The sequence below is a fragment of the Bombina bombina genome, chromosome 1 (assembly GCF_027579735.1).
Source record: "Bombina bombina isolate aBomBom1 chromosome 1, aBomBom1.pri, whole genome shotgun sequence".
Classification (NCBI taxonomy): Eukaryota; Metazoa; Chordata; class Amphibia; order Anura; family Bombinatoridae; genus Bombina; species Bombina bombina.
In genome coordinates this window covers 109,974,389-110,001,773 of record NC_069499.1, presented here as the reverse complement: position 1 = coordinate 110,001,773, position 27,385 = coordinate 109,974,389, and positions in this window count along the sequence as shown.

The window sequence follows — 27,385 nt, the reverse complement described above, 5'->3', positions numbered from 1 at the left end:
TGTGAAAATTCTTCAGAGGTAGCAAAATCTGTTTCATATGCCTCATTTTCTAAATCATTAAATGTTACTTTTTTACTCTTGTTTTTATTTTTATTTTCTTTACCTTTATATTGCCACCTCTGCTTTTTTGGAGGGATAGGCCTATCTGTTGTAGTTTGCTCATTTTCCCCTAATGTCTAATCTTTGCTATGCTGTTTTCTGTTACCATTATTATTACCTCTCCTAGATCTTTTCTGCCATAAATAGACTCTGTTGTTTGCGTAATCTTTACTATCTCTAAGAAACTTACGGCTAGATTTAGAGTTTTGTCGGTAACGACCCGCGTATCTAACGCTGGCTTTTTTCTGGCCGCACCTTTAAAATAACTCTGGTATTGAGAGTCCACAGAATGGCTGCGTTAGGCTCCAAAAAAGGAGCGTAGAGCATATTTAACGCAACTTCAACTCTCGATACCAGAGTTGCTTACGGACGCGGCCAGCCTCAAAAACGTGCTCGTGCACGATTCCCCCATAGGAAACAATGGGGCTGTTTGAGCTGAAAAAAAACCTAACACCTGCAAAAAAGCTGCGTTCAGCTCCTAACGCAGTCCCATTGTTTGCTATGGGGAAACACTTCCTACGTCTGCACCTAACACTCTAACATGAACCCCGAGTCTAAACACCCCTAACCTTACACTTATTAACCCCTGTTCTGCCGCCCCCGCTATCGCTGACCCCTGTATATTATTTTTAACCCCTAATCTGCCGCTCCGTAAACCGCCGCTACTTACATTATCCCTATGTACCCCTAATCTGCTGCCCCTAACACCGCCGACCCCTATATTATATTTATTAACCCCTAATCTGCCCCCCACAACGTCGCCTCCACCTGCCTACACTTATTAACCCCTAATCTGCCGAGCGGACCGCACCGCTATTATTATAAAGTTATTAACCCCTAATCTGCCCTCCCTAACATTGCCGACACCTAACTTCAATTATTAACCCCTAATCTGCCGACCGGAGCTCACCGCTATTCTAATAAATGTATTAACCCCTAAAGCTAAGTCTAACCCTAACACTAACACCCCCCTAAGTTAAATATAATTTTAATCTAACGAAATTAATTAACTCTTATTAAATAAATTATTCCTATTTAAAGCTAAATACTTACCTGTAAAATAAATCCTAATATAGCTACAATATAAATTATAATTATATTATAGCTATTTTAGGATTAATATTTATTTTACAGGTAACTTTGTATTTATTTTAACCAGGTACAATAGCTATTAAATAATTAAGAACTATTTAATAGCTAAAATAGTTAAAATAATTACAAATTTACCTGTAAAATAAATCCTAACCTAAGTTACAATTAAACCTAACACTACACTATCAATAAATTAATTAAATAAAATACCTATAATTATCTACAATTAAACCTAACACTACACTATCAATAAATAAATTGAATACAATTCTTACAAATAAATACAATGAAATAAACTAACTAAAGTACAAAAAATAAAAAAGAACTAAGTTACAAAAAATAAAAAAATATTTACAAACATTAGAAATATATTACAACAATTTTAAACTAATTACACCTACTCTAAGCCCCCTAATAAAATAACAAAGCCCCCCAAAATAAAAAAATGCCCTACCCTATTCTAAATTACTAAAGTTCAAAGCTCTTTTACCTTACCAGCCCTGAACAGGGCCCTTTGCGGGGCATGCCCCAAGAAGTTCAGCTCTTTTGCCTGTAAAAAAAAACATACAATACCCCCCCCCCCCAACATTACAACCCACCACCCACATACCCCTAATCTAACCCAAACCCCCCTTAAATAAACCTAACACTAAGCCCCTGAAGATCTCCCTACCTTGATCGGAACAGCCAATAGAATGCGAGCTCAATATGATTGGCTGATTGGATCAGCCAATCGGATTGAACTTGATTCTGATTGGCTGATTCCATCAGCCAATCAGAATATTCCTACCTTAATTCCGATTGGCTGATAGAATCCTATCAGCCAATCGGAATTCGAGGGACGCCATCTTGGATGACGTCATTTAAAGGAACCGTCATTCGTCGTTCAGTCGTCGGCCAGGATGGATGTTCCGCGTCGGAGGTCTTCAGGATGCTGCCGCTCCACTCCGGATGGATGACGATAGAAGATGCCTCTTGGATGAAGACTTCAATCGGATGGAAGACCTCTTCTGCCACGCTTGGATGAAGACTTCTACCGGATGGAGGACCTCTTCTTGCTCCGCTTGGATGAAGACGACTCAAGGTAGGGAGATCTTCAGGGGCTTAGTGTTAGGTTTATTTAAGGGGGGTTTGGGTTAGATTAGGGGTATGTGGGTGGTGGGTTGTAATGTTGGGGGGGGGTATTGTATGTTTTTTTTTACAGGCAAAAGAGCTGAAATTCTTGGGGCATGCCCCGCAAAGGGCCCTGTTCAGGGCTGGTAAGGTAAAAGAGCTTTGAACTTTAGTAATTTAGAATAGGGTAGGGCATTTTTTTATTTTGGGGGGCTTTGTTATTTTATTAGGGGGCTTAGAGTAGGTGTAATTAGTTTAAAATTGTTGTAATATATTTCTAATGTTTGTAAATATTTTTTTATTTTTTGTAACTTAGTTCTTTTTTATTTTTTGTACTTTAGTTAGTTTATTTCATTGTATTTATTTGTAAGAATTATATTCAATTTATTTATTGATAGTGTAGTGTTAGGTTTAATTGTAGATAATTATAGGTATTTTATTTAATTAATTTATTGATAGTGTAGTGTTATGTTTAATTGTAACTTAGGTTAGGATTTATTTTACAGGTAAATTTGTAATTATTTTAACTATTTTAGCTATTGTACCTGGTTAAAATAAATACAAAGTTACCTGTAAAATAAATATTAATCCTAAAATAGCTATAATATAATTATAATTTATATTGTAGCTATATTAGGATTTATTTTACAGGTAAGTATTTAGCTTTAAATAGGAATAATTTATTTAATAAGAGTTAATTAATTTCGTTAGATTAAAATTATATTTAACTTAGGGGGGTGTTAGTGTTAGGGTTAGACTTAGCTTTAGGGGTTAATACATTTATTAGAATAGCGGTGAGCTCCGGTCGGCAGATTAGGGGTTAATAATTGAAGTTAGGTGTCGGCGATGTTAGGGAGGGCAGATTAGGGGTTAATACTATTTATTATAGGGTAAGTGAGGCGGATTAGGGGTTAATAACTTAATTATAGTAGCGGTGCGATCCGCTTGGCAGATTAGGGGTTAATAAGTGTAGGCAGGTGGAGGCGACGTTGAGGGGGGCAGATTAGGGGTTAATAAATATAATATAGGGGTCGGCGGTGTTAGGGGCAGCAGATTAGGGGTACATAAGTATAACGTAGGTGGCGGTCGGCAGATTAGGGGTTAAAAAAAATTATTCGAGTGTCGGCGATGTGGGGGGGCCTCGGTTTAGGGGTACATAGGTAGTTTATGGGTGTTAGTGTACTTTAGAGTACAGTAGTTAAGAGCTTTATGAACCGGCGTTAGCCCAGAAAGCTCTTAACTACTGACTTTTTTCTGCGGCTGGAGTTTTGTCGTTAGAATTCTAACGCTCACTTCAGACACGACTCTAAATATCGCAGTTAGAAAGATCCCATTGAAAAGATAGGATACGCAAATGACGTAAGGGGATCTGCGGTATGGAAAAGTCGCGGCTGAAAAGTGAGCGTTAGACCCTTTTTTGAGTGACTCCAAATACCGGCGGTAGCCTAAAACCAGCGTTAGGAGCCTCTAACGCTGGTTTTCACGGCTACCGCCAAACTCCAAATCTAGGCCTTAGAGTGTTTTACATTAATTACTAGTTTTTTAGCCTCTTCTACTGCCTCTTGGAGCATGGCATCATTAAGTATTTTCTTAATCTGGAGACTACTCTAGATCCATATTTTCAAAATTATATCCTTGAGGTAATAAAATTCCTCCTTGAACATAACTATTTTATGTTCAGGGGAGAATTTTTCCTGCAAAAGAAGGGTACCGCAATGGGGCCACGGTTTGCGCCCTCATATGCGAATCTCTTTATGGGCTGGCTAGAAAGGACTATTATCACAAATGATAATAACCCATACAGACCACACATTCGCCTATATAAGAGATTTATAGACGATTTGTTGTTTGTCTGGGATGGGGATGAAAAAGAGAAAGATCTATTTCTATCGTACCTAAATAATAATGATCTACAAATGAGCTTCACCTCAGAATGGAATAAAGAGAAAATCAGCTATTTGGATTTGATCTTAATAGCTGATGAAAACTATAAAGTAGAGACTGATTTATATAGAAAGCCCATTGCATTCAAAGAGTAATCATCCTAAACATGTGACAAAGGGGATTATAAAGAGCCAGTTAATTCGGGCTAAAAGAAACTGCTCTAGAACTGATAGCTATGAGAGAGCTAAAACAGAACTAACTGACAGGATGAAAAATAGAGGTTATAATGTTAATCAAATTAAAAGTGTGAGCAAGGAAGTAGATAAACTAGAGAGCTAGTCTCCTCCTTGATAAGCCTAAAGATTTATGCAGAGATGACAGACCCATGTTCATAACCCAATATTCAAACCAATATAACAAAATTTGTGATATGGTTAAAAAATATCTGCCCCTTATATATGGAGATGAGAAATTAAAATCTGTAGTAGAAAAAGGATGCAAATTCGTATATAGGAAAGGCAAATCACTAGCTAATATCATATTCCCCAGTGAATTTAACCAATAAACAGAAAGAAATAAACGAAAGAAGTAGTTGGTTGCAGACTAATGGCACATATAAATGTGGAATAAAGAGATGTAGAGCTTGTGGATATATTAAAACTACTCAAAAATGTAGATCCTATGTAACAGGCTTTGAATACAACATCAAGGGATGTATTAAGTGTTCAACAGATCATGTGATATATCTTATTGAGTGTAGAGAACATAGAAAACAGTACATTGGAATGACCACTAGGGACGTAAGAACCCGAATACGTGAGCATATATACAATATTGAAAAGAACATTGCATGCTCAGCCCTTGCCACCCACTTTATTGAAGAGCATAATCAAGAACTTAATTGTTTTAGCTGGTCTGCCATTGAACATATACCTATGTCCCACAGAGGGGGCGATCGCTTAAATACCCTAAAAAAACAAGAAGCCTATTGGATTTTTTTGTTTAAGACTTTGGTACCACTTGGATTTAATTCCGAACATGATATTATTAACTGTTGGTTTTGATATATGTCTATGCAGATAACACAATAGGCTTATTGTTTTTATATCAAACTAATGTTTAGAATTTATTTCTAAATAGAATGTCCTTGAAAAAAACCATTTCAATTTCTAGTCTAAAATATCTAAAAATATCTAGAATCAATATTCTCTTAAATATAAAATAAATATTCCCTTATTTACTGTGTCTCCACAACTTATGTCATTATCTGCAAACCAAGGGAAATGAGAAACATATGAAATATCTTTTAAAGTCTTTCCCTAAGAGTACAATGTGATAATAAAATATACGCTAAATGTGTGTAATAATAATAGGTTAACTAGTAAAATCTTTTAGGCTATGAAGTAAATATCTAAAACAAAAAAGTTGAAACCTAAGTTGCATAATTTAACTAAAGTGAAAATATTTCAGCTGTAATATCTTAAACTATGGAATATATATACTGCCTTTTGCCTTGAAGTCTATGTAAAGGTTAAATATATTTGGTATGTATTAAATGTTTATCTACCTGTTGAAGGTGACACTATCCCCTTAAGAATATGCTGTAATATGATCGTATTGAGTAAATGTTAAGTAAGAGGGAGGGCACTAGCATGCCGTTATAAGCTCCAGTTGTATGAGGTTCAGGTATGGTCTATGATTAAGGCGTAAGCTCTTGCCGAAACGCGTAAGACCGAACCAGCATACACCCTACGACTGTGTGTTTCTCCCATGTTTTATCTATTTTTGGAAAATAAAGCTAACAACTGCTTTTACCTGATGGTCCAGGACTCCTTTTATACATATTTACCATGCACTGTAGTCTGAAGGACTTTCCTGACAAAGCTACATTAGAAAAGGCAAAAATATCAAATGATAAGCTTACTGCTAAATGCCCAAGAAACAGAACTTGTAGAAAAAGCTGTAATTATTTTGTGGAAAACGTTCCCGCCTCCAAGTAAACCTTACGTATTTACTGTTTAAACCAGGAAGCTAAAAACAAGCTGAAGATGTCTGATCCAAACAAGGAGTAGTGTCAAAAAACAAATAAACTAAAGCATTGTCTAAAATCCATTGAAATTTGTAAGTTAAACTTTTAATGCATTTACTAAATTATGCAAAACACCTTCTAAAGAATATCTTTTGGATTTGAACCACAATTTCCTGATTGATTATTTCCTAAGAAGCCACTTTAGGCAAAACAACACTGAGTTCTTTTTTTTATTTTTTATAATCACTTTATTGAGAATCCAACAAATAAATATTTTGCTATTTTGCGAACAGAAATAATAAGAAATGCAGAAAAAACAAATAACCACATCATATACAGTTTCCAGATAAATTCTCAGAAATGGATATAACAAATACCTTTGCACCTGGTTTATATCTTATTTTAAATGTACAAAGAAAAAAACAACAAAAATAATCTTCCAATTCAAATTATCCTGAGTAATGGATTCTATTTATCCACCTATTCACCTTTTAAATAAACCTAAAAAAGAGAAAAGTCTCTATTTTTATAAAGGCTTTATATTTTATAGCAGTACTCCTCAAAGAGGGCACTAAACATCAACCAGTGCGGGCTAACCCCACTGATTCGACAAGAAAAAAAAGAGAGAAAAGAAAAGCAGAGAAAAAAAAAAAAGGGGGGGAGAGAGGGAATATACCAACCACGGCAAGCCGTTGCCTCCCTCCTTAAATATTTATTTTTATAACCACTGTTGGGGCAGTACCTCCTCCACGACCAGCGTGATTAAGAAAAGCGAGCTCCTTAAAGGGGCAATGAACTGAGTGAGTTTCGGAAAGGCCATGACAAGATTATATTCTTCCATTTATCGAAGAACGATCTAAACTGTTTTTCCGACACTCGAGCTAAGCCTTGTCTTTCTACTGTCATTTGTAATTTCATATTGCTTATAAATTCTGCTAGCCTAGGGGGATCAGGGGATCTCCACTTCTGACATATTAAGTTACGTGCGGCCAAAATGGCCATATTCACAAGCAGTCTATCACCTCTTTGTCTAAGGTCTTTTTCTAAAAAGAATACATTACACGGGGAAATTTCAACTATCTCCTGCAAAAATCTGTTTAACCAATATTGTACTTTACCCCAGAATGGTCTAATTTTCAGGCACTCCCAAAGGCAATGTTTCAAGTCTGCCATCACTTGCTTACATTTTGAGCAATTCGCATTTTGTCCTCCCTGCCCCTATTTCCCTATTCTATAAGGTGTAAGATAATAGTTATTCATCAGTTTAAACTGCGCTTCTCTCCAGGTCACCAATAGTGTTGCTTCCCTGGCCCGCTCGAAGCTCTTTGCAATTTCCTCCGTTTGAATAGTCCCAAAATATCTTAATAGTGTCTCTTTCATCTTATTCAGATGATTTTCTCCCGACATGGCCTGTATCGTCTGATACCAATAAGATAATGCATGCTTCCCTGCCTTATATAGTTTAAGTCCTGACTCAATTCCTGGGTCCCAAACCATTCTATGCTTCTGTAACAATTCTGAAAGAAAACTTCTAACTTGCAAATATGCAAAAAAGTTATTTGACGGTAGATGGAAGTTCCTTGCTACTTCCTCATATGTTTGTATTATCCCCCTATCCAATTGCATTATCTGTACAAAGTACGTTATCCCTTTTTGTCTCCAGGTTCTAAATACTGCGTTGTTTGACCCTGATGTAAAATCTGGGGTTCCTATAATTGGCAAATATTTTGATAATTGAAAATCTTGGCCTCTAAGGGCACAGTATTTTTGCCATGCCTGAACAACGTTAGCAAATGTAAGTAAATTGCTTATATTGCTTGGTAATCTGCAATGTGGGTGATGCAAAATTGCCTTAAGATCAAATGGCGCTGTTAGGGCAGACTCTATTCTGTAATATGTATCATAGTTTGCTTCTAAGATCCAATCTATACCAAATTTGATAAGTGTAACAATATTATAATGAGTAATATTGGGTAAAACCAGGCCTCTGTATTTTTTGCTCTGTGTAAGTTTCTCCAAGGCTAACCTAGGTCTCTTCTTTCCCCATATAAAACTAGTACATGCCTTTTTGTATTTGCCCACATCCTGTTTGGAAATGAATAATGGTAAATTCTGCATCAAGAACAATAATTGGGGAACGCTATTGTTTTTATCAGCATTATTTTTGCCGATAAGGATAGATAGTGTATATTCCATCTTTCTAGTTTCTCCTGAAGGTTATTAAAGAATTCACTATAATTTAAATAGTACCAGTCCTTGGGGTTTTTACTCAATTTGATACCTAAATAATTGATATGGCTCACGTCTCTAAATATATGCTGAGTGCAGCTTCTCCTTGTTTTAATAATCCATAGTAGCTCCGATTTCTTGGAATTAATTTTATATCCTGAGAATTGGCTGAAGCTCTTAATGATTTCTAGACATTTAGGAATACTTACATTAGTATCTTGTAGGAAAAAAACAATGTCGTCTGCATAAAGTGAAATGGATGGTTACCCTCTGACCTCCCAGCGGGATCCCTTGCATCTCCTGTCTTAGCAATACTGCCAATGGTTCGAGAGCAATGTCAAATAACAATGGTGATAACAGGCAACCTTGTCTCGTCCCCCTTTGAAGTGTGATATAATTTGATAGTTCCTAATTTACTAAAAGTTGAGACCTGGGACTACTATATATCTTTTTTATTACATTTACTAGATTCCCCTCTATACCAAATTTATTTAGAGCAGTGAATAGGTGGTCCCATGCAATTGAGTCGAATACCTTTTCTGCATCGATTGTTAAAAGGGCTAAGTCCTTTACGCTGTCTTTGTTACAATCTTGACTCCTGTTATAATAATAGTCTAACATAACTAGGACCCGTCGCATGTTGCGTACCGGATTTCTTCCAGGGATAAAACCTGTCTGATCCGTATGTATCAGGTCCCCTACTGCTCTTTTTAATCTGTCGGCTAAAATTGATGTGAAAATTTTATAGTCCTGATTCAGGAGTGAGATGGGGCGATATGACCCCATATCCTCCAAGCTTTTGCCTTTTTTATGGATTAGAGATATTATTGAGTCTGTAAAGTATGGAGAATCCAGTTTACCTTGCATGTAATAACTGTTGTATAATCTGGCCAGTGTTCCCGTTACTTCCTCCCTTATCATTTTATAGAATTCCGCCGGGAGGCCATCTGGCCCAGGCGCCTTATTGGCTTCAGTTTTTTCTATCATGTACTTAATTTCCTCTTCCGTAATTTCTTTATTAATTAATTGAAGAGCTTCTCTAGATATTCTTGGGATATTAATTTTTTGCCAAAATTTAGCTCTCATTCTCGCTAATTTCCTTCCTAGAGTATAATTTTTGGTAGAACCTAAAAAAAGCCTCCCGTATTTCAGAAGATTGTGTGAGTGTTTTGGTGCCTTCCTTGATTATGGGAATCATATTCCTTCTTTTCCTAAATTTAACAATTTTTGCTAGATATTTAGCGGAGATCCCCTGATACCCCTGGCAATACGCTCTCGTCTTCATGTCTTCCCGTGCCCAGCACTCTCTCATATATAACTCTCTCTTGTTTTTTGCTTGCGTATACTTTTTCCATGTGTCTGACTTAGGGTTACTACTGTATTTACCGTAACAGTTTTTAAGCTGATTAGCTAATTGTATATCTCTGGCCTTCCACTTATGTTTTCTTTTTATCATATATGATTTAATCTCCCCTCTCAGGACTGCCTTCCCTGCTTCCCAGAATGTTTCTACTTTCGATATATGTGCCTTATTTAATTCATAGTAATCTTTCCACTTCCCCGCGAGCCACTTATGGAATTCCTCGTCAAATTTCATATATTTAGGAAAAAAGAATGCGTTCATATTATTAACGTTCTTATTTATCTTTCCATCTACCTTTAAAGTAATTATTGCATGGTCAGAAATTAATATTTCGGCTACTTTTGACTCTAGGTCACTAGAGAGAATATTTTCCTCAACCAGGAACATGTCTATACGCGAGAAATTTTTATCTCCTTTTGATTCGCATGAGAAACTGCATTCGTCTGGATGCTGTAGACGCCATATATCTTTTAATTTAAGGTTTTTTGCAAATTCTCTAAGAACTTTTGCCACTCTCAGATGTTGTCTATTACCTTTAAAACGAAATCTATCTAAATATGGCTGCATCGTTGCATTTAAATCCCCGACCAAGATTATGTTTTGCCCCAAATAGGGTATTAATTTATTCGTCATTTTTGCCCAGAAATCTCTATCTAATCCATTTGGACTATATACATTACAAAGTGTCCATATTCTATGCTCAATTTCTAATTGCAAAATAACAAATCTCCCTGCCGGATCTAATTCCTGCTTATTGATTTTATATTCTAATTTCTTATTGAGCAATATAGCCACACCGCATTTCCTACTATTGCAGGGGGTCACTAGAATTTCCAAGATCCAGTTAAAATTTAATTTTACTAACTCCGAGTCCTTTAAATGCAACTCTTGTAAAAAAATAATATCCGGGTGGTGCCTTTTGAGCAGTTTAAAAATATTTTTTCTTTTAATGGGGGAGGTTATACCTCCGACATTCCATGAGGCGAAATTCAACATTTATTACTTAAAATAATTTTATTAAAAACTTTTTTTCCCTTTCCTCTCCCTCCCTCCTCCCCCCTCCCCCTCCCTCTCTGTCCACCTTCCTCTCCTACCATTCTACCTTCATGGGGGAGGTGAGTCTACGGCCGCCGCGGGAGGGGGACGAAGGGGGAGAAGAAAAAAAAAGGGAAAGAATTTAATGAAAAAGAAATAAGAAGGAAACACCTATATCTATCCATATTACTTAAAAAAAAAAAGAGTCTGTGACAGTTGCAGAACATCTCTTCCTACCGTGTGTCCTTGGACACCTCTATACCTTTCTCTGTGCAATATCTTCCAGCTTCTTCAGCCGAGTTTAGAGAAATATTGTCACCTTCCGCATTTGTAATTATAATTTTTGCCGGATATCTCATTGTTGCCTTTATTCCTGCTTTTATCAGATTCGTACAGAAAGGTGCCATTAGCTTTCTTTTGGAAGATGTTTCCACAGAGAAATCTTGGAATATGAACACTTGTTTAGTATCTATCTTAAATACCTTGTTTTTCCTATACTGTCTTAATATGATCACTTTGTCCTGAAAATCAAGATACTTTATCAAAACCATTCTTGGGCCTGTGGACCCGTCTGAATACTTTTTAATACTCCCAATTCTGTGTGCCCTCTCTACTCATTTTTTCTGAAGTCATATTCACTCCTAATAAAGATGGTAAAGTGACTGATCCAAATAGCACTAGATCCTCAAACTCCTTGCTTTCAGGTAGTCCAACTATACGGATATTATTCCTACGGGATCTATCCTCTAAATCCTCAATTTTCAATTGCATTAATCTAATCTTCTCTTCATAGTTCAACCAATTTACGTCATGGGTATTAAATCTATCTTCAAGATCAGAAACTCTTTCCTCTACGTCAGACAATCTGTTGGAAAATGACCTAATTTCTGCTGACAGGGTAACAATCTCTTTTTTAATAGAGTCAAATTGAGGCAGTATTAAGTCAGCTAGTTGATTGTTCGATAATTGCTTTTCTGCAATATTTGTGGGAGCCTCCATTGTTCCTTCTGATCCTGTCTCTAACATGGCCTTGGCTTTTTTTATCTCTCTTTGTTGGCATGGCTGGGGACCTTGTCTTGAGATTGGGTATATACTTTTCCATATATGTGACTAAGTGCAATAGTGTTTAGCAGAGAAAGAAAAAAAAAAAAGGGGAATGAAAAATTTAACTGCTCGTGCGCAGTGTGTGTCACCGCTAATAGTGCTCTGAGTACAGTTGATCCTTAAGAATAAGGACTACCCTCAAAAAGTGCTTTCAATTTATGTCGGACAATGTCCGAAAAAAATGTGATAGTGTAGAAGTTGGATTATAAGTGAAATAGATATTTATACCTCTGGCTGTGTGCGCCAATTTGTGTAACGTGACCCCTTAATGTGTGCCCCCTAACCCAACTCAGTGTATAAACCCAATGAGCAGGAAGTAATAGAGTTAATCCTCTAATCAAGACCCCCAGACTCGTTTTACAATCTTAGCGACCTGTTAATGCTACCTGTCAAAATGAATTAAGCCTTGACTTGTGCTGTATCACATACAGCTATTATACAGTCTTTGAATCAGCTATATATTAAAGTGCGCTAACACAGCCTTTTACCAGGTACTTGTTTGACTTAGAGTTTTAACCTAATAAACTTTTACTACAATTCCTGGCAATCTGTATGTAAGAGTTTTTCTCCTCTACCCGCTGCCAATGGAACAACAACAAAGAAAATGTACTAGCGCTATAACCTTTTATAACATTGTTTCTTAAACTTTAAGTAGCAGTTACCCTTCTTTAGCTTGCAAAGGAATTACACTTTCTGTGTTTGTCTCAGTATACTTCTAGCCTAGTACCTTCATAATGCAAAAAGCTACTTATGTCTAATACAGTTTCTTAAAATGTTTTTAAAACTATAGGTGTTACTTGACCTCTTATACCTTTGTAGAGATTTTTACTGCCACTCTATCAGCGGAGTATCACAAATGCTTTATACTGATTACCCAAAGTAGTGTCTATTCATATACATACACACTACTTCCTTGAATTAGGGCCCAATTAGCCCCTTGCAACATTTCCAGTAGAATTAGATATATGGGAAAGTTCTAGATTCAAGCGTCCATCCATATGCGGTAATGTTGCCTTTTACCAGGTTTTCACTTGACTTAAGTTTTAACCTAATAGTCTTTTACTACAATTCCTGGCAATTTATAATATTCTTTCTTAAAACGTTTAGCTAGCAGATACCCTTCTTTACTATGTAAATTAAATGCACCTTCTATGTTTATATTAAAAGTCTTCTGACCTAATAACCAAAACACAAAAAAAAAAAAAAAGCAATCTTATGTATACATACTTGCTGATATCTTTTAGTTAAAATTCAGTAATTTTTTTGCTATAATTCCAGAGAAAGAACAAAAATTCTTAATTTAAGTACCAAATTATTACCAGTTATCTGGTTAGCAATTTTCCTTAACTGGACAACCCTAGTGCAATGTTAATAAACCACCTCTTTTAGCCTTTATAGGAAGAAATAAATAAAAAAAAAAAAGGCAGCTTATATCTAAACAGTTTTTTTTTAAAAACCCCAAAACAAAACAAAACAAAACAAACATATATCAAGCGTATATCACAGCTACTTTGAACAGGATTAATCACAGTAGTATCCTTTCCTGTACACACAGCTTACTGCCTTTAAATTGAGGCTCACTTAGCCCTTTTTAGCCTTTCCAATATGACATACATTACTAGCAGTACATGATCACATTAGACATACATTACTAGCAGTACATGATCACATTAGACATGAACACATTAGACATACATTACTAGCAGTACATGATCACATTAAACATACATTACTAGCAGTATATGATCACATTAGACATACATTACTAGCAGTATATGATCACATTAGACATATATTACTAGCAGCATTGACAGGCAGTATTATTCAGCAATCTCACAGTGAACGGAGCGTTTATTTTGCTTGCTTGCATACCAGGAATACCAGTCAAAGTTGGACTGGTATTCCTGGTATGCAGGCAAGCACAACAGAAGCTCCGTCCACTGTTCTGTGTATGCTAAACACTGCCTGTCATAATGAGCATATGCAAATTGTAACCCCTGGGAAAGGTCCTGATAACCCAGCCGTAGTGGCTCCTGCTGCAGCTCTCTCCCACACCGTCACTCTACCTCTATTTAACTCACTACCCTCAGTAAGATTTTGGACTGACCAGTCATATATTGTCAGATCAGCAACAGACATTTTCATCAGTGACAGATTTTGCGCTTCTGGCAAACTTTATGAGATGTGTGTATCTATCAGCAGTGACCAGGAAGTGACCAAATGGGAAAAATAGACGTTCTGCAGCGTGGTGCCTTGTAAATGATCACTGAGGGGGGAGGAGGGGAATGTCTGTGTGTATGTCACTAAACAAATTATTATTGCCTTGAAGCAAAACAGCCGTGTTAGCTTTAAAGTTGTCCACAGTAGAATGTATTTTTATTTATCTTCAATTGTATGGACATTCTTAAACGGATTAAAAGGAAATGGTGTGTGCAGCTCGTAAGAGAGGAAGGAGGGGGAGTGTTTTTAGTGTGATGATGAAATACATATATGTTTAAATGTAAACATATATGTATTTCATCATCACACTAAAAACACTCCCCCTCCTTCCTCTCTTACGAGCTGCACACACCATTTCCTTTTAATCCGTTTAAGAATGTCCATACAATTGAAGATAAATAAAAATACATTCTACTGTGGACAACTTTAAAGCTAACACGGCTGTTTTGCTTCAAGGCAATAATAATTTGTTTAGTGACATACACACAGACATTCCCCTCCTCCCCCCTCAGTGATCATTTACAAGGCACCACGCTGCACTTTTTTTGCAAGGTTAAAACACCCAGTTGTGGCTGCCATTGCACTGTGCAGTGAAGTCTCAGACCGCATCCATGCCTCGCCCTCAGTAATTGCTATCAACTGAAGCACCTGTGCAAAAGTAGCCTGACATGCCGTAGGTAAACAGAGCCTACTCACTTAGTTCCTGATCCTTCATTGCAGGGATTCAGTCTGGGTTGCTACCGGCTACTACACTGGAGCATGAAAACACTGTGTAGCCCCACCCCCCATACTGTAGACACACACACAGTGTTTGAGCTCCTCTCAGCTCAACGACTATCTCCACAATGAGATTTCGCGCCGTTGAGCTGGGAGGAGCTTGTCGAGCGTCATCACGTGACTGTGAGTGATGACGCTCTTCTCTGTCACTGGCTGCTGCTGGCCTGCTGCCTGTCTCTCTCTAACACCTCCCACCCCTCGCACAGGCTGAAGTGTGCGAACAGCTTACTATGGGGATGGGGAGGCTGGGAGCTGCGCAGCAGGTGATTTTAGAATGCGCAAAGCACAGTGCCATAGCTTAGCCTATCGCACGTGCGGTTAGGGCTTAGATAGACAAATTTAGTACAGGGACCAGGCAGGCTGAGGCTACACAGGCTAATACTGTATATTGTATAATATTATTTATACTGTAACTTTTACTACATGATCATGATCAGATCATTAAATAAATTAAATAAAAAAAATAAAATAAGTTTATATTGTATTTTTTTCTGGGGGTTAAAAAAAATATAATTATATATTTTTTTCTGTTTTTTTTCTTTTCTTCTGGGATGCTGAGGGGGGCACGTGCTCATGTGCACAAATGGAGGAGCCTCCACTGCCTACCACCAACAGGAAGAAAAAACAAACAAACAAGGGGAGCAAATCCCCATACTCCTCTGATATAACTTTAGATTTTTGCCTTCTCCCCTGTATCTCCTCTTTTATATGGGACAAACGTATAGAGACAATATTTCTCAGAAGGTGTAGAGAAAAACCCCCACTTTTCTTTATTCCCTTTTGCCTTTTTACATGGAGTGAACAAAACAGCCTTAATCTACACCTTTATTTTATGTAGGTGTAACCAGCTTACAATCTTCTATTGCCTTTCTGTTTGGGCCTTTTTGTGGGATGTTTTAAATATACAGAGCTCAGGTCCGTGCTGGTAACTCTATCAACCATGTATCTAGATCCCCCATGGCTCGTTTCATCTATTTGTGAGACTGAGTATAAAGGTCTTTTCCCTTTCCTTTTTCCCTGCTCCCCTCCCTTAGGAGTTGCAGTTAGGGTACGAGGCTTAACTCAGCTTTTTACTTTATTTGGTGTGTGAGTGTCCCTTTTACCTTTAGGCTGGTATTAGGGCCAAAGTAATTTAAGTCAGATATACAATAGGTGAGAAAAAAAACTGTCCTCCTGCAGACACACACAGCGGTCTATACACACAGATTGGTACTTTATGCTCTCAGAGTCTTTGTAATACTTGCGTTTACCACCGTATGACCACGACCACCTCGGCTGCTGCTCCTTCCTAACCTCGGGTCCAAGCGTGACACCTCCCGTCTGTCTCCGGGTGAGGGGGGCAGCCAAACTTTCTTGCAGCTGTTGCTGGATTCAGCCTCTGTCGGATCTGCCTATGGCAGCAAAATCCGGTCACGATCGGAGCTCCGACACTCTTCTGGTTGCTCTTCAGTGCCTGACCTGCTGTGTGTGTCTCACGGCCAGTACCATCCGGACTGTATTAGCTGTGAAAGGCTTCCGTCTGTGAATGGTACATCCTCCCCAGGCAGGGCTCTCACCCCCGGCAATAGGAGCCTTTGTTATCGGGGTGTTGTGAATATCAGCTCCTTCTCACAGAGCTGACAGAGCGCGTGTAACTTCAGCCTGCTCCTCCCACCGGAAGCCTCAGAAATTTTTGACAACACTGAGTTCTTAACACCTCCTTATCCTGATAAGGAAAATAAGACCGTCTGAAGAAAGGTTAGACAAATCAAAAACACTGCTGGCACAAGAGAGATTGTTAAAAGAAAACAATACATTCCAAGACAAAAGAAGAATGTCTAAGCCATGTACAGGTTCAAAAGGAAGAGTTTGCAAAACTCTTAAAACCAAAATAAGGTTCCCAGAAGGAGAAATTTAATTGATCACTTGACTTGTACTGACTAGAGGAACTAAAGTCTGAATTTCAGAAACTTTAGTAATTTTACTAAAAAATAAAACTGATAGGTGGTCTTGCACATAACAGACAAAAAAGCCCTTCTTAAAAAAAGAGGAGAATTCTTGGAATTATCAAAGAATGCCAGGAGAATAAAAACCTTCAAAATCTTGTAATAAGTTTCAGCCTGAATCAAAATATCTCGTCAGAAAACTCTCTTTGTTTAAGGATTAAACTTTAAATTTCAATCTCCAAGTTGATAAACTGAAAGGCCTGTGATCTTGATAACCAAAAAAGGAAACCTTGAAAAACAAGGCTGAGATGCAGTGGAAGAGACCAAGGAGGAAGACAGTGAATCTGAACTAGGTCTTTATACCAAGTAGTGCATAGCCAAGCTGGAGCTATCAGGAATACTGATGAGCTCTCCTGCTTCATCCAAAATATGACTCTGGGAAGTATAACAGTTGGATGGAAAATGTAAGCAAGGTGAAAAGACCAAAGATTTGCTATAATATCCACAAACTCAGCCTGAGGATCACAATCTGGTTGAAACATGGTATGGTATGTTGAACAGCCTTTCTACGGAAGTACTACAATTTCCTATCCAAAAGATTTCTGAAAATAACTATCAAATAACAAATGGAATAGAAGTTCTTCAGCTAACACGGAGATAACTCTGTCCACCTTTGGAATCAACTCCCAAAGGTCCCTGAGAGAAGCTGACAAAGTAAACATCCTGATGAGCTTAGAAGACAGAGTAACACAGAATCGCTGCTTGGCCCATGCCTAGGAAATATCCAGAATGGCCTCAAAAACAGGAATACAATTGGAAGGTTTAGCAGAAAGTTAAAAATCAATCAAGTTATTTGTTAGACTTCTGATTATCTTAAATGATCTCACCTTCAGAAATATAACTGCAGTATCTAAGTCTAATATTTAAGAATATACTTATCTGGGGGGCGTGTCTGGGCAGCGGGCATGGTAGGTCATAATTTCAGAAGCTCCCGGAAAGAATACATCCTCATTTGGAAACACAAGATATAGCTTCTATATACTATGCTGATCTGAACCATATCAAAATCAATGTGTTTTCTATATTTGAGACCTGATTCGGACCACTGAGGCCTTGGCCAGCGGCCTATTCATGAGTCCTTGGTACCCCCCCTGTTTTTTCAGGGTTAAGCAGCTCTTGGTCTGCTATGGCACCATATATAAAATCACAGAAGATATAGGTCTGCTGCATAACATCAATCGCATAAGGAAGACAAAACCAGACAGCCTTTTTTATTACTGAACAGCGCTGTTGTGGGTAGCTAGCAGGGGAATATGGCGGAAGACTTCAAGATACTGAAAATCCTTCTGTCTAACTTTGAGAAGCTTATAACAGAGAGATTCTACCAGCTCTTAACTGCCATATGATCCCCAGATGAAAGAGCGGTTAACATTACTGTACCGTTACCTCAGGAAGAGAAACTAGCCGAACAGTCTCTAGAGATACAGAGCACAAGTGCTCCGATGGTTTTGGAGAGTAGCGCTTGCCTGGCGCCTACATCTGACTTAAAGAAACTTACCAGCTTCTCACTCACCCGGGCTCTGGGGGATGCAGCTGACCCGCTGGAGCGTAGGGTGAATTACATGTGGTGTCAAATAGGTGAATCTAATACTGCGTCAGCAGCACCGGGATTCCACACATACCAAAGTCTACCAGAAACACCTATAGCTCTAAACGTCGCTCTTTATTTCAAAATTACTGACACCTTGTTAAGCCCAGCTGATTATATATCCAAGATGGAAATCTCCTCATAACCAATAATAGGCACGCAACACAATTCCACATGGGTGAAAGCACCGGTACAACAGAGCAGCCTCAACAGATATGGTGTGGGTTAGCAGGGGTCTCCCTACCTGTTAAAATGAGGCCAGCATATTACTACCCCTCCTCATCATTATAGACTGGAGAGAGAGCTCCCAAATGTGCCACCTCAAAGGCATTAAGTAACTGAAGCCTAACACATTTGAGAATTGTCTTCTCAACTTCACTTTTTTTTTGTTTTTGTTTATTATTATTTTATTGAGGTTTTTGTCAAAAATTATATTACAAATACAATTTGCCTCTGTTCAATACAAGCAGGTATAAGAACAATTTTTGTACCCAAATGAAATATTTTACTACACAGTGACATTGGTGAAAACATAGTAACCAAGTATAGTGATAAAGGTACTGCAAAATAAACATAGTCAGATAATAAACAGTAAACCAAGGAATAATTGGCACAGACACCCTAAACCTCCTTTTATATATTTATATAAACCTCCTATGCTAATAATGGGCCCCTCTTGGGCCCACATAGAATAACTAGTATTGGCGGAGGTAAACTAGAATGATATATACTTCTATTTTATGAACCTCCCCAGTAGTATATGGGCTACTTAAGAACCCATGCAATAGATCTTGAATGGCTGGAGGTAAAACAACTAGAGTGATATACGTTTTTTTTCGAACCATGACACATAATAGGATAAATAAATAGCAACTGAGAATGGATACTACTGAATAATAAGCAACCTGTATACATTCAATGAGGCAAAATGTGTTAATTGGGAACAGCCCAAGAAAGGAGGAGGATTATAAAACAATACACAAAATAGAAACTTATTTAGGAGTTACATGAAACACCATGCACCTAACTACATATTATACGTTCATGTTAAAGTGAACATATAAGCTGATGATTGGGGGACACTAAAGTATAAACACCTCTAAGTGTAAATTAGGTCCAGGTAGGCCCCATAAATGAAGTGTCCTAAAGTAAAGGCTAGGCTAAAGAGAGCTTGAGTTAACATGTTCTGATTATAATATTATATGAACTAGACATCTACACAATGTACTTGTGATGGTAGGAAGTCTAGTTATTTACATACTTATTAGAAGGTGCGGTATGGCAATACAGTATATAGACAGTTAGGCGGTGTGATACCTGCAGTAATTTGGAGGCATATAGATCCATAAAACATGAAAGATATTTGTATCTTAATTCAAAACTCTATATAGATGTTTAATAAACCTAGGTTCAACAACATTCTACTGACTAGCTATCCGCTAATATATAACTTAAAAATAGTATATCAAACACGTAAAGTATAATCATAACTGGGCTTATATTACGTAAACTTGCCTGCTTTAAATTTTCATGTCCTGAATTAACCGATGCCACATTTTGAAATTAAAAAGTCCAAGCTCCTCCATAAGCTCCGAAATGCTGCACCATATTGACCCCTCCATGGAAGTGCACACTGCCGTTCACAGACCTTAAACTTATGTCCATGTCCCCACATACTGAGGCTTCTTGCCAACTCTCATTCCCCTGTTGACCGGCCGCATCGACAGAGGAAGCTGGGTATATTGTTAAAAAACAGGGAGGTCATAACTAGAATCAGAGTCCTGTGTGCTTTCCGGGTAGGTAGCGCGTAGCTGTGTTTCTTCGTTGTCCTCCGATATTGTGACTAACTTAACAATCCTACTCTGGGGATTCACAGTATCACCGTCACATTTTTCTTCTGTCAGGACTTGTTGCCTTATTAGGGTCACTGTTAAACTGTGTGTCACAGGTTCCTCCTCATAGTTACCCTTCCCCTCTCTCAGGCTCTCTGTGAGGGATGTCAACTGAGCCGCCATCTTGCAAGATATTTGTTGTAGCAGTAGTATGATATCTGCCTCCATGTTAATACACAATATACAGCAAATCTCCAAGTCTCTTTAGGGGACGTGGTCTTAGCTATGGGAGTGTAGCTGTAGTTATAAAGCATGTTACTCTTAGCAGACAAGAGCTGCTCTTACCCGGCCTGAAATCTGACCGGGGGGGTATTGATGGTCTGGTGTAGGCCACCGCCAGCTGTCTCAGTCGATTCTGATCTTCCAAGGTCTTAGTCAAGGTAAAAAAAGGTATCTGCTGGCCCCAGAGCTTCTTCTTACCTTATACCTCTAATTATAGTATTGTGCAAAGTGTTAGCTAAGAAATATTTGGTATATATTTGAGGTCATATACGGAGCTGCTGGGATTCATGACTGCTCATGTTGACGGCTTAGACACGCCCCCGACTTCACGGTTATTTTATACCAACCTATGACAGCCTATGACAGGACATTCATTATCCCCATGATATAAAGTAATGTTTGTTTAATGCTATGTTTTCCAGAGATTAAAGTATGTGGTCTCCTTTTGAGATTAAATATGTTCCCTATTTAGAGGTCCCATGTGTTTTTGAAAGAGTCTACCTTTTTAATTAACCTCCCACACACAGAATCTTAGCAGAGTAATGTACTATTATCGCTTCATCACTAATGTGAGCTATCAAAAATAACATATGTCATGCTTATATAAATGTGTATACTAAGCAACCCTTATTTTTTTCATAGGCATAAGTTTTTGAAGACATATTAAAGAATTGTATATTTTAGCACCTGCTGTATAGTTGCTTTAGAGCATGAGGAGCTATATATACCTGGGTTGTTATATCATAATCATCCAGGTACTACCCATAATGTGCCTCTGTTCGTGTATCCATATGTTTAAACCATCCTATGCTTATTGGACTACTGTCCATTTTTGTGCTGTTGTCTTAATGATCACAGTCAGACTTCTATTAGGTTTCTTAATTACACTAACACACTTAAGAGACAGCCTATTGATAAGATAATTGCACATGAACAGGGTGGTTAAATAACTAATGGCCCATAACGCTTAATTTTCCCTAACGCTGCTATTACAAGTCTTGTCTGTATAGGTGTACCACACACCTTTAGCCAGTCACGCAACGTCAGTACCGCACTTTAAAAAAAGTCCTTTTTCAATGGGACTCCCATAGCGCCGGTCTGGGAGGCCAAAAAGTGAGCGGTATACTCTATAACCACAAGATACGTACCGCCATCTAAAAGTCAGTAGTTATGAGCTGTACCATAAAATTCATAACTAAAGTGTTAAAAAGTAAACTAACACCCATAAACTACCTATTAACCCCTAAACGGAGACCCTCCCGCATCGCAAACACTATAATAAAGTTATTAACCCCTAATCTGCCGCTCCGAACATCGCAGCTACTTTTAAAATGTATTCACCCCTATTCCACCGCTCCCCGACATCGTCGCCACTATAATAAACCTATTAACCCCTAAACCGCCACCCTCCCGCATCGCAAACACTATCTAAATATAAATAACCCCTAATCTGCCGTCCGCCCACACCGCCGCTATAATAAACCTATTAACCCCTAAACCGCAAGCCCCCCACAACGAAATATTCTTAAATAAACTATTAACCCCTAAACCGAAAGCCCCCCACAACAAAATATACTAAAATAAACTATTAACCCCTAAACCTAACACCCCCTAACTTTATACTAAAATTACAATTTCCATATCTTAAATTAAAACTTACCTGTCAAATTAAATAAATTAATTTTAAACTAACAATTAAACTAAGATAATTATTAAACTACAATTAAACTAACTACCAATTAAATTAAACTAAACTACACATTAAAAAAATCCTAACACTACTCTAAAAATTACAAAAAGTATCTAATTACAAAAAAAATAAAATAACTAAATTACAAAAAAAAAATCACTTAATTACGAAAAATAAGAAACAAATTAACAAAAATAAAAAAGAATTACACCTAAAAAAGCCCCCCCCCAAAATAAAAAAAACCTAGCCTACAATAAACTACCAAAGGTCCTTAAAAGGGCCTTTTGTGGGGCATTGCCCCAAAGATATCAGCTCTTTTACCTGTAAAAAAAAATATAAACACCCCCCAACAGTAAAACCCACCACCCCCACAACTAACGCCCCCCAAAAAATAACTATATTTATATTTTGATTATGTGTAATTCTTTTTTATGTTTTATAATTTGTTTCTTATTTTTTGTAATTTAGTGTTTGTTCTTTTATGTAATTTAGTTATTTTTATTTTTAGTCATTTTAGTGTTTATTTTTTTTGTAAGGCAGGTTAGGTTTTATTTCACAGGCAAGTTTGTATTTATTTTAACTAGGTAGTTATTACATAGTTAATAACGATTTACTAACTAGTCTACCTAGTTAAAATAAATACAAACTTACCTGTGAAATAAAAATAAAACCTAAGCTAGCTACAATATAACTATTAGTTATATTGTAGCTAGCTTAGGTTTTAATTTACAGGTAAGTAAGTATTTAGTTTTAAATAGTTATTATTTAGTTAATAATTGTAACTTTAGTTTAGCTCTATTTTAATTATGTTAAAGTTAAGGGGTGTTAGGCTTAGGGTTACGTTAGGTTTAGTGTTAGGTTTAGAGGTTAATGGATTTTTTTAGTGGTAGTGATGTGGGAGGCCAGAGGGGTTAATAAATTTAGTATAGTGGCGGCGACATTGGGAGCGGCAGATTAGGGGTTAATAGTTTTATGTAGGTGGCGGCGGTGTTGGGGGTGGCAGATTAGGTGTTAATAACTATGTAGATGGCAGCGATATCGGGGGCGGCAGATTAGGGGTTAATAACTATGTAGGTGGCGGCGATGTCGGGGGCAGCAGATTAGGGATATTTAGACTCTGGGTTTATGTTAGGGTGTTAGGTTTAAACGTAACTTTTTATTTTCCCATAGATATCAATGGGGCTGCGTTACGGAGCTTTTCATTTCGCAATCGCAGGTGATAGTTTTTTTTTTTGCCGGCTCTCCCTATTGATGTCTACGGGGAAATCGTGCACGAGCACTTCAAAGCAGCGCTTGATTTCGGTGCGGTATGGAGCTCAACGCCACCATATCGCCCGCACAAGCCTGCTTTTTTTAAACCTGTAATACCAACGCTAAAGGGAGGTGAAATAACGCTGCTTTTGTGGCGGTCGTTAAAATCTCTATAGCGCTCAAAACTCGTAATCTAGGTGTATGTGTTCTATATATACAAATACAAACTGAACTACATCGTTAATGTATTCTGCCAAGGTGGAGCTTAACTACTCAACACAAAAAGCAACATCTTCAGATCTCCCCACAAATATATATGAGAAAAGATTCAATTACCCTTTAGTTCTCTGGTTTTGGTTTTGTTTTATAATAACTACCTATATTAGACCATATTATTGTATTATTGTCTTTATGTCTTCATCCATAACCATATCCTCTGCATACTCGATTTGCATTAACTCAGTAGTAGCCTTATATCACAGCAGTTCATATTTTGTATTTTGTTCTATTTCATACGAGTTCCTATATCTCGCATGTTATTTTACCATGCCCAGGAGTGGCTATATATCACACTAGTATACCTCCACTGAAACAAGGTACTAAACGTGGGTTCAAGAGTGACCTATTTCTGATTTGGGAGGTTTATATAACTTTAAAAAAGGAGGTCGAGGCCTAATCATCATTTAGTAACTATGTAATTGAATGATTATGTCACTATAATGTTGTTACAGTTGTTTTTATTTCTGTGTATTATGAAACATGGCGCATTTTATTTGTATTGTCATTTTCTCTAAAACCCTCAATCAAAGAAAAAAAAAAAAAAAAAGGATATCCTTATCTGGTCTGATCCTTCGAGACTCAGAAAACTAGGATTGTAGGATAAATATCAGACAAATGTATTTGCGCTTACATTGAGGAGACATAGGGGTCGATTTATCAACTTGCGGGCGGACATGATTTGCTGTAGTGAATCATGTCCGCTCGACATCAATAAATGCTGACAGCATACGCTGTCGGCATTTATCATTGCATAAGCATTTCTTGTGAAATGCTTGTGGAATGCTGCCTCCTGCAGATTCGTGGCCAATCAACCGCTAGCAGGGGGTGTCAATCATTCCGATCGTATCAAAGCAGGATGATTGCTGTCTGCCACCTCAGAGGTGGCGGATGAGTTAAGGAGCAGCAGTCTTACGACCGCTGCTTCTTAACTTAAGTTACCGGCGAGCCAGAAGCTTCAGGGTAGATTGAAGCATCCGCTGCTTGATAAATCTACCCCATAAACTCCAAAACCTCAGAAATTATTGAGCACACAAAATCATTAAAGGGATAGGAAAGTCAAAATTAAACTTGCATGATTCAGATAGAGCGGGTCATTTTAAGAATTCACTTCTATTTTCAAATGTGCTTCATTGTGTGTTGTATGAGTGTGTGGTGTGTGTGTTGTATGTGTTATATGAGAGTGTGCGTGGTGTGTGTATTGTATGAGAGGGTGTATGGTGTGTGTGTTGTATGAGAGGGTGTGTGTGTATCTTATGAGTGTGTGTGGTGTGTGTATTGTATGAGAGTGTGTGTGGTATGTGTGTGTGTATCCTATGAGAGTGTGTGGTGTATGTATTGTATGAGGTTGTATGAGTGTGTGGTGTGTGTGTGTGTTATATGAGAGTGTGCGTGGTGTGTGTATTGTATGAAAAGGTGTGTGGTGTGTGTGTTGTATGAGAGTGTGTTGTGAATTGTATGAGAGTGTGTGTGTGTTGTATGAGAGTGTGTGTGGTGTGTGTATATTGTATGAGAGTGTGTGTGGTATGTGTGTGTATCTTATGAGAGTGTGTGGTGTGTGTATTGTATGAGAGTGTGTGAGTGTGTTATATGAGAGTGTATGTATCTTATGAGAGTGTTGTGGTGTGTGTGTGTGTTGTAAGAAAGTATGATGTCTGTGTGTGTTGTATGAGTGTGTGTGTTTTATGAGAGTCTGTGTTATTACCTCTTACAACACTTTCAAGTGTGACTACAATCAGGAATAAAGTACAAACATATTATAGTCACTATGTCAAAAATTGCCTCTATCTTGTATTTTACTTCAGATATTTTCAGCACAAGCATAAAATTAGGGTCGTGAAGGTATGTGGTATGATGGCACTGGGTATTGGGAAAAAATGTTTGAATAACCCTGTTTTAGAGGAAAAGCAGTATTAGGTAAAAACACAATTTATGCTTACCTGATAAATTTATTTCTCTTGTGGTGTATCCAGTCCACGGATCATCCATTACTTGTGGGATATACTCCTTCCCAACAGGAAGTTGCAAGAGGACACCCACAGCAGAGCTGTCTATATACCTCCTCCCCTAACTGCCATATCCAGTCATTCGACCGAAAACAAACAGAGAAAGGAGAAACCATAGGGTGCATTGGTGACTGTAGTTTAAAATTAAAAAATACCTGCCTTAAAATGACAGGGCGGGCCGTGGACTGGATACACCACAAGAGAAATAAATTTATCAGGTAAGCATAAATTGTGTTTTCTCTTGTAAGGTGTATCCAGTCCATGGATCATCCATTACTTGTGGGATACCAATACCAAAGCTAAAGTACACGGATGAAGGGAGGGACAAGGCAGGTACTTAAACGAAAGGTACCACTGCCTGTAAAACCTTTCTCCCAAAAATAGCCTCCGAAGAAGCAAAAGTATCAAATTTGTAGAATTTTGAAAAAGTATGAAGCGAAGACCAAGTCGCCGCCTTACAAATCTGTTCAACAGAAGCCTCATTTTTAAAGGCCCATGTGGAAGCCACAGCTCTAGTAGACTGAGCTGTAATCCTTTCTGGAGGCTGCTGGCCAGCAGTCTCATAGACTAAGCGGAATATGCTTCTTAGCCAAAAAGAAAGAGAGGTTGCCGAAGCCTTTTGACCTCTCCTCTGTCCAGAGTAGACAACAAACAAAGCAGATGTTTGACGAAAACCTTTAGTAGCTCGTAAGTAAAACTTTAAAGTACGAACCACGTCCAGATTGTGTAATAGACCTTTCTTCTTTGAAGAAGGATTAAGACACAGAGACAGAACAACAATCTCCTGATTGATATTCCTATTAGATACCACCTTAGGTAAAAACCCAGGTTTGGTACGCAGAACTACCTTATCTGCATGGAAGATCAGATAAGGAAAATCTTATTGTAAAGCCGATAACTCGGAAACTCTACGAGCCGAGGAAATAGCTACCAAAAAAAAGAACTTTCCAAGTTAAAAGTTTGATATCTATGGAATGAAGAGGTTCAAACGGAACCCCCTGAAAAACTTTAAGACCCAAATTTAAGCTCCAAGGTGGAGCAACAGGTTTAAACACAGGCTTGATTCTAACTAAAGCCTGACAAAATGCCTGAACGTCTGGGACATCCGCCAGACGCTTGTGCAAAAGAATAGATCTTCCTGGTGACAGGCTTTCGTGCCTGAATTAAGGTATCAATGACTGACTCGGAGAAACCACGCTTTGATAAAATCAAGCGTTCAATCTCCAGGCAGTCAGCCTCAGAGAAATTAGATTTGGATGGTTGAAAGGACCTTGAAGTAGAAGGTCCTGTCTCAGCGGCAGAGTCCATGGTGGAAAGGATGACATGTCCACCAGATCTGCATACCAAGTCCTGCGTGGCCACGCAGGCGCTATCAAGATCACTGATGCTCTCTCCTGCTTGATTTTGGCAATCAGACGAGGGAGCAGAGGAAACGGTGGAAATACATAAGCCAGGTTGAAGGACCAAGGCGCTGCTAGAGCATCTATCAGCATTGCCTTGGGGTCCCTGGACCTGGATCCGTAACAAGGA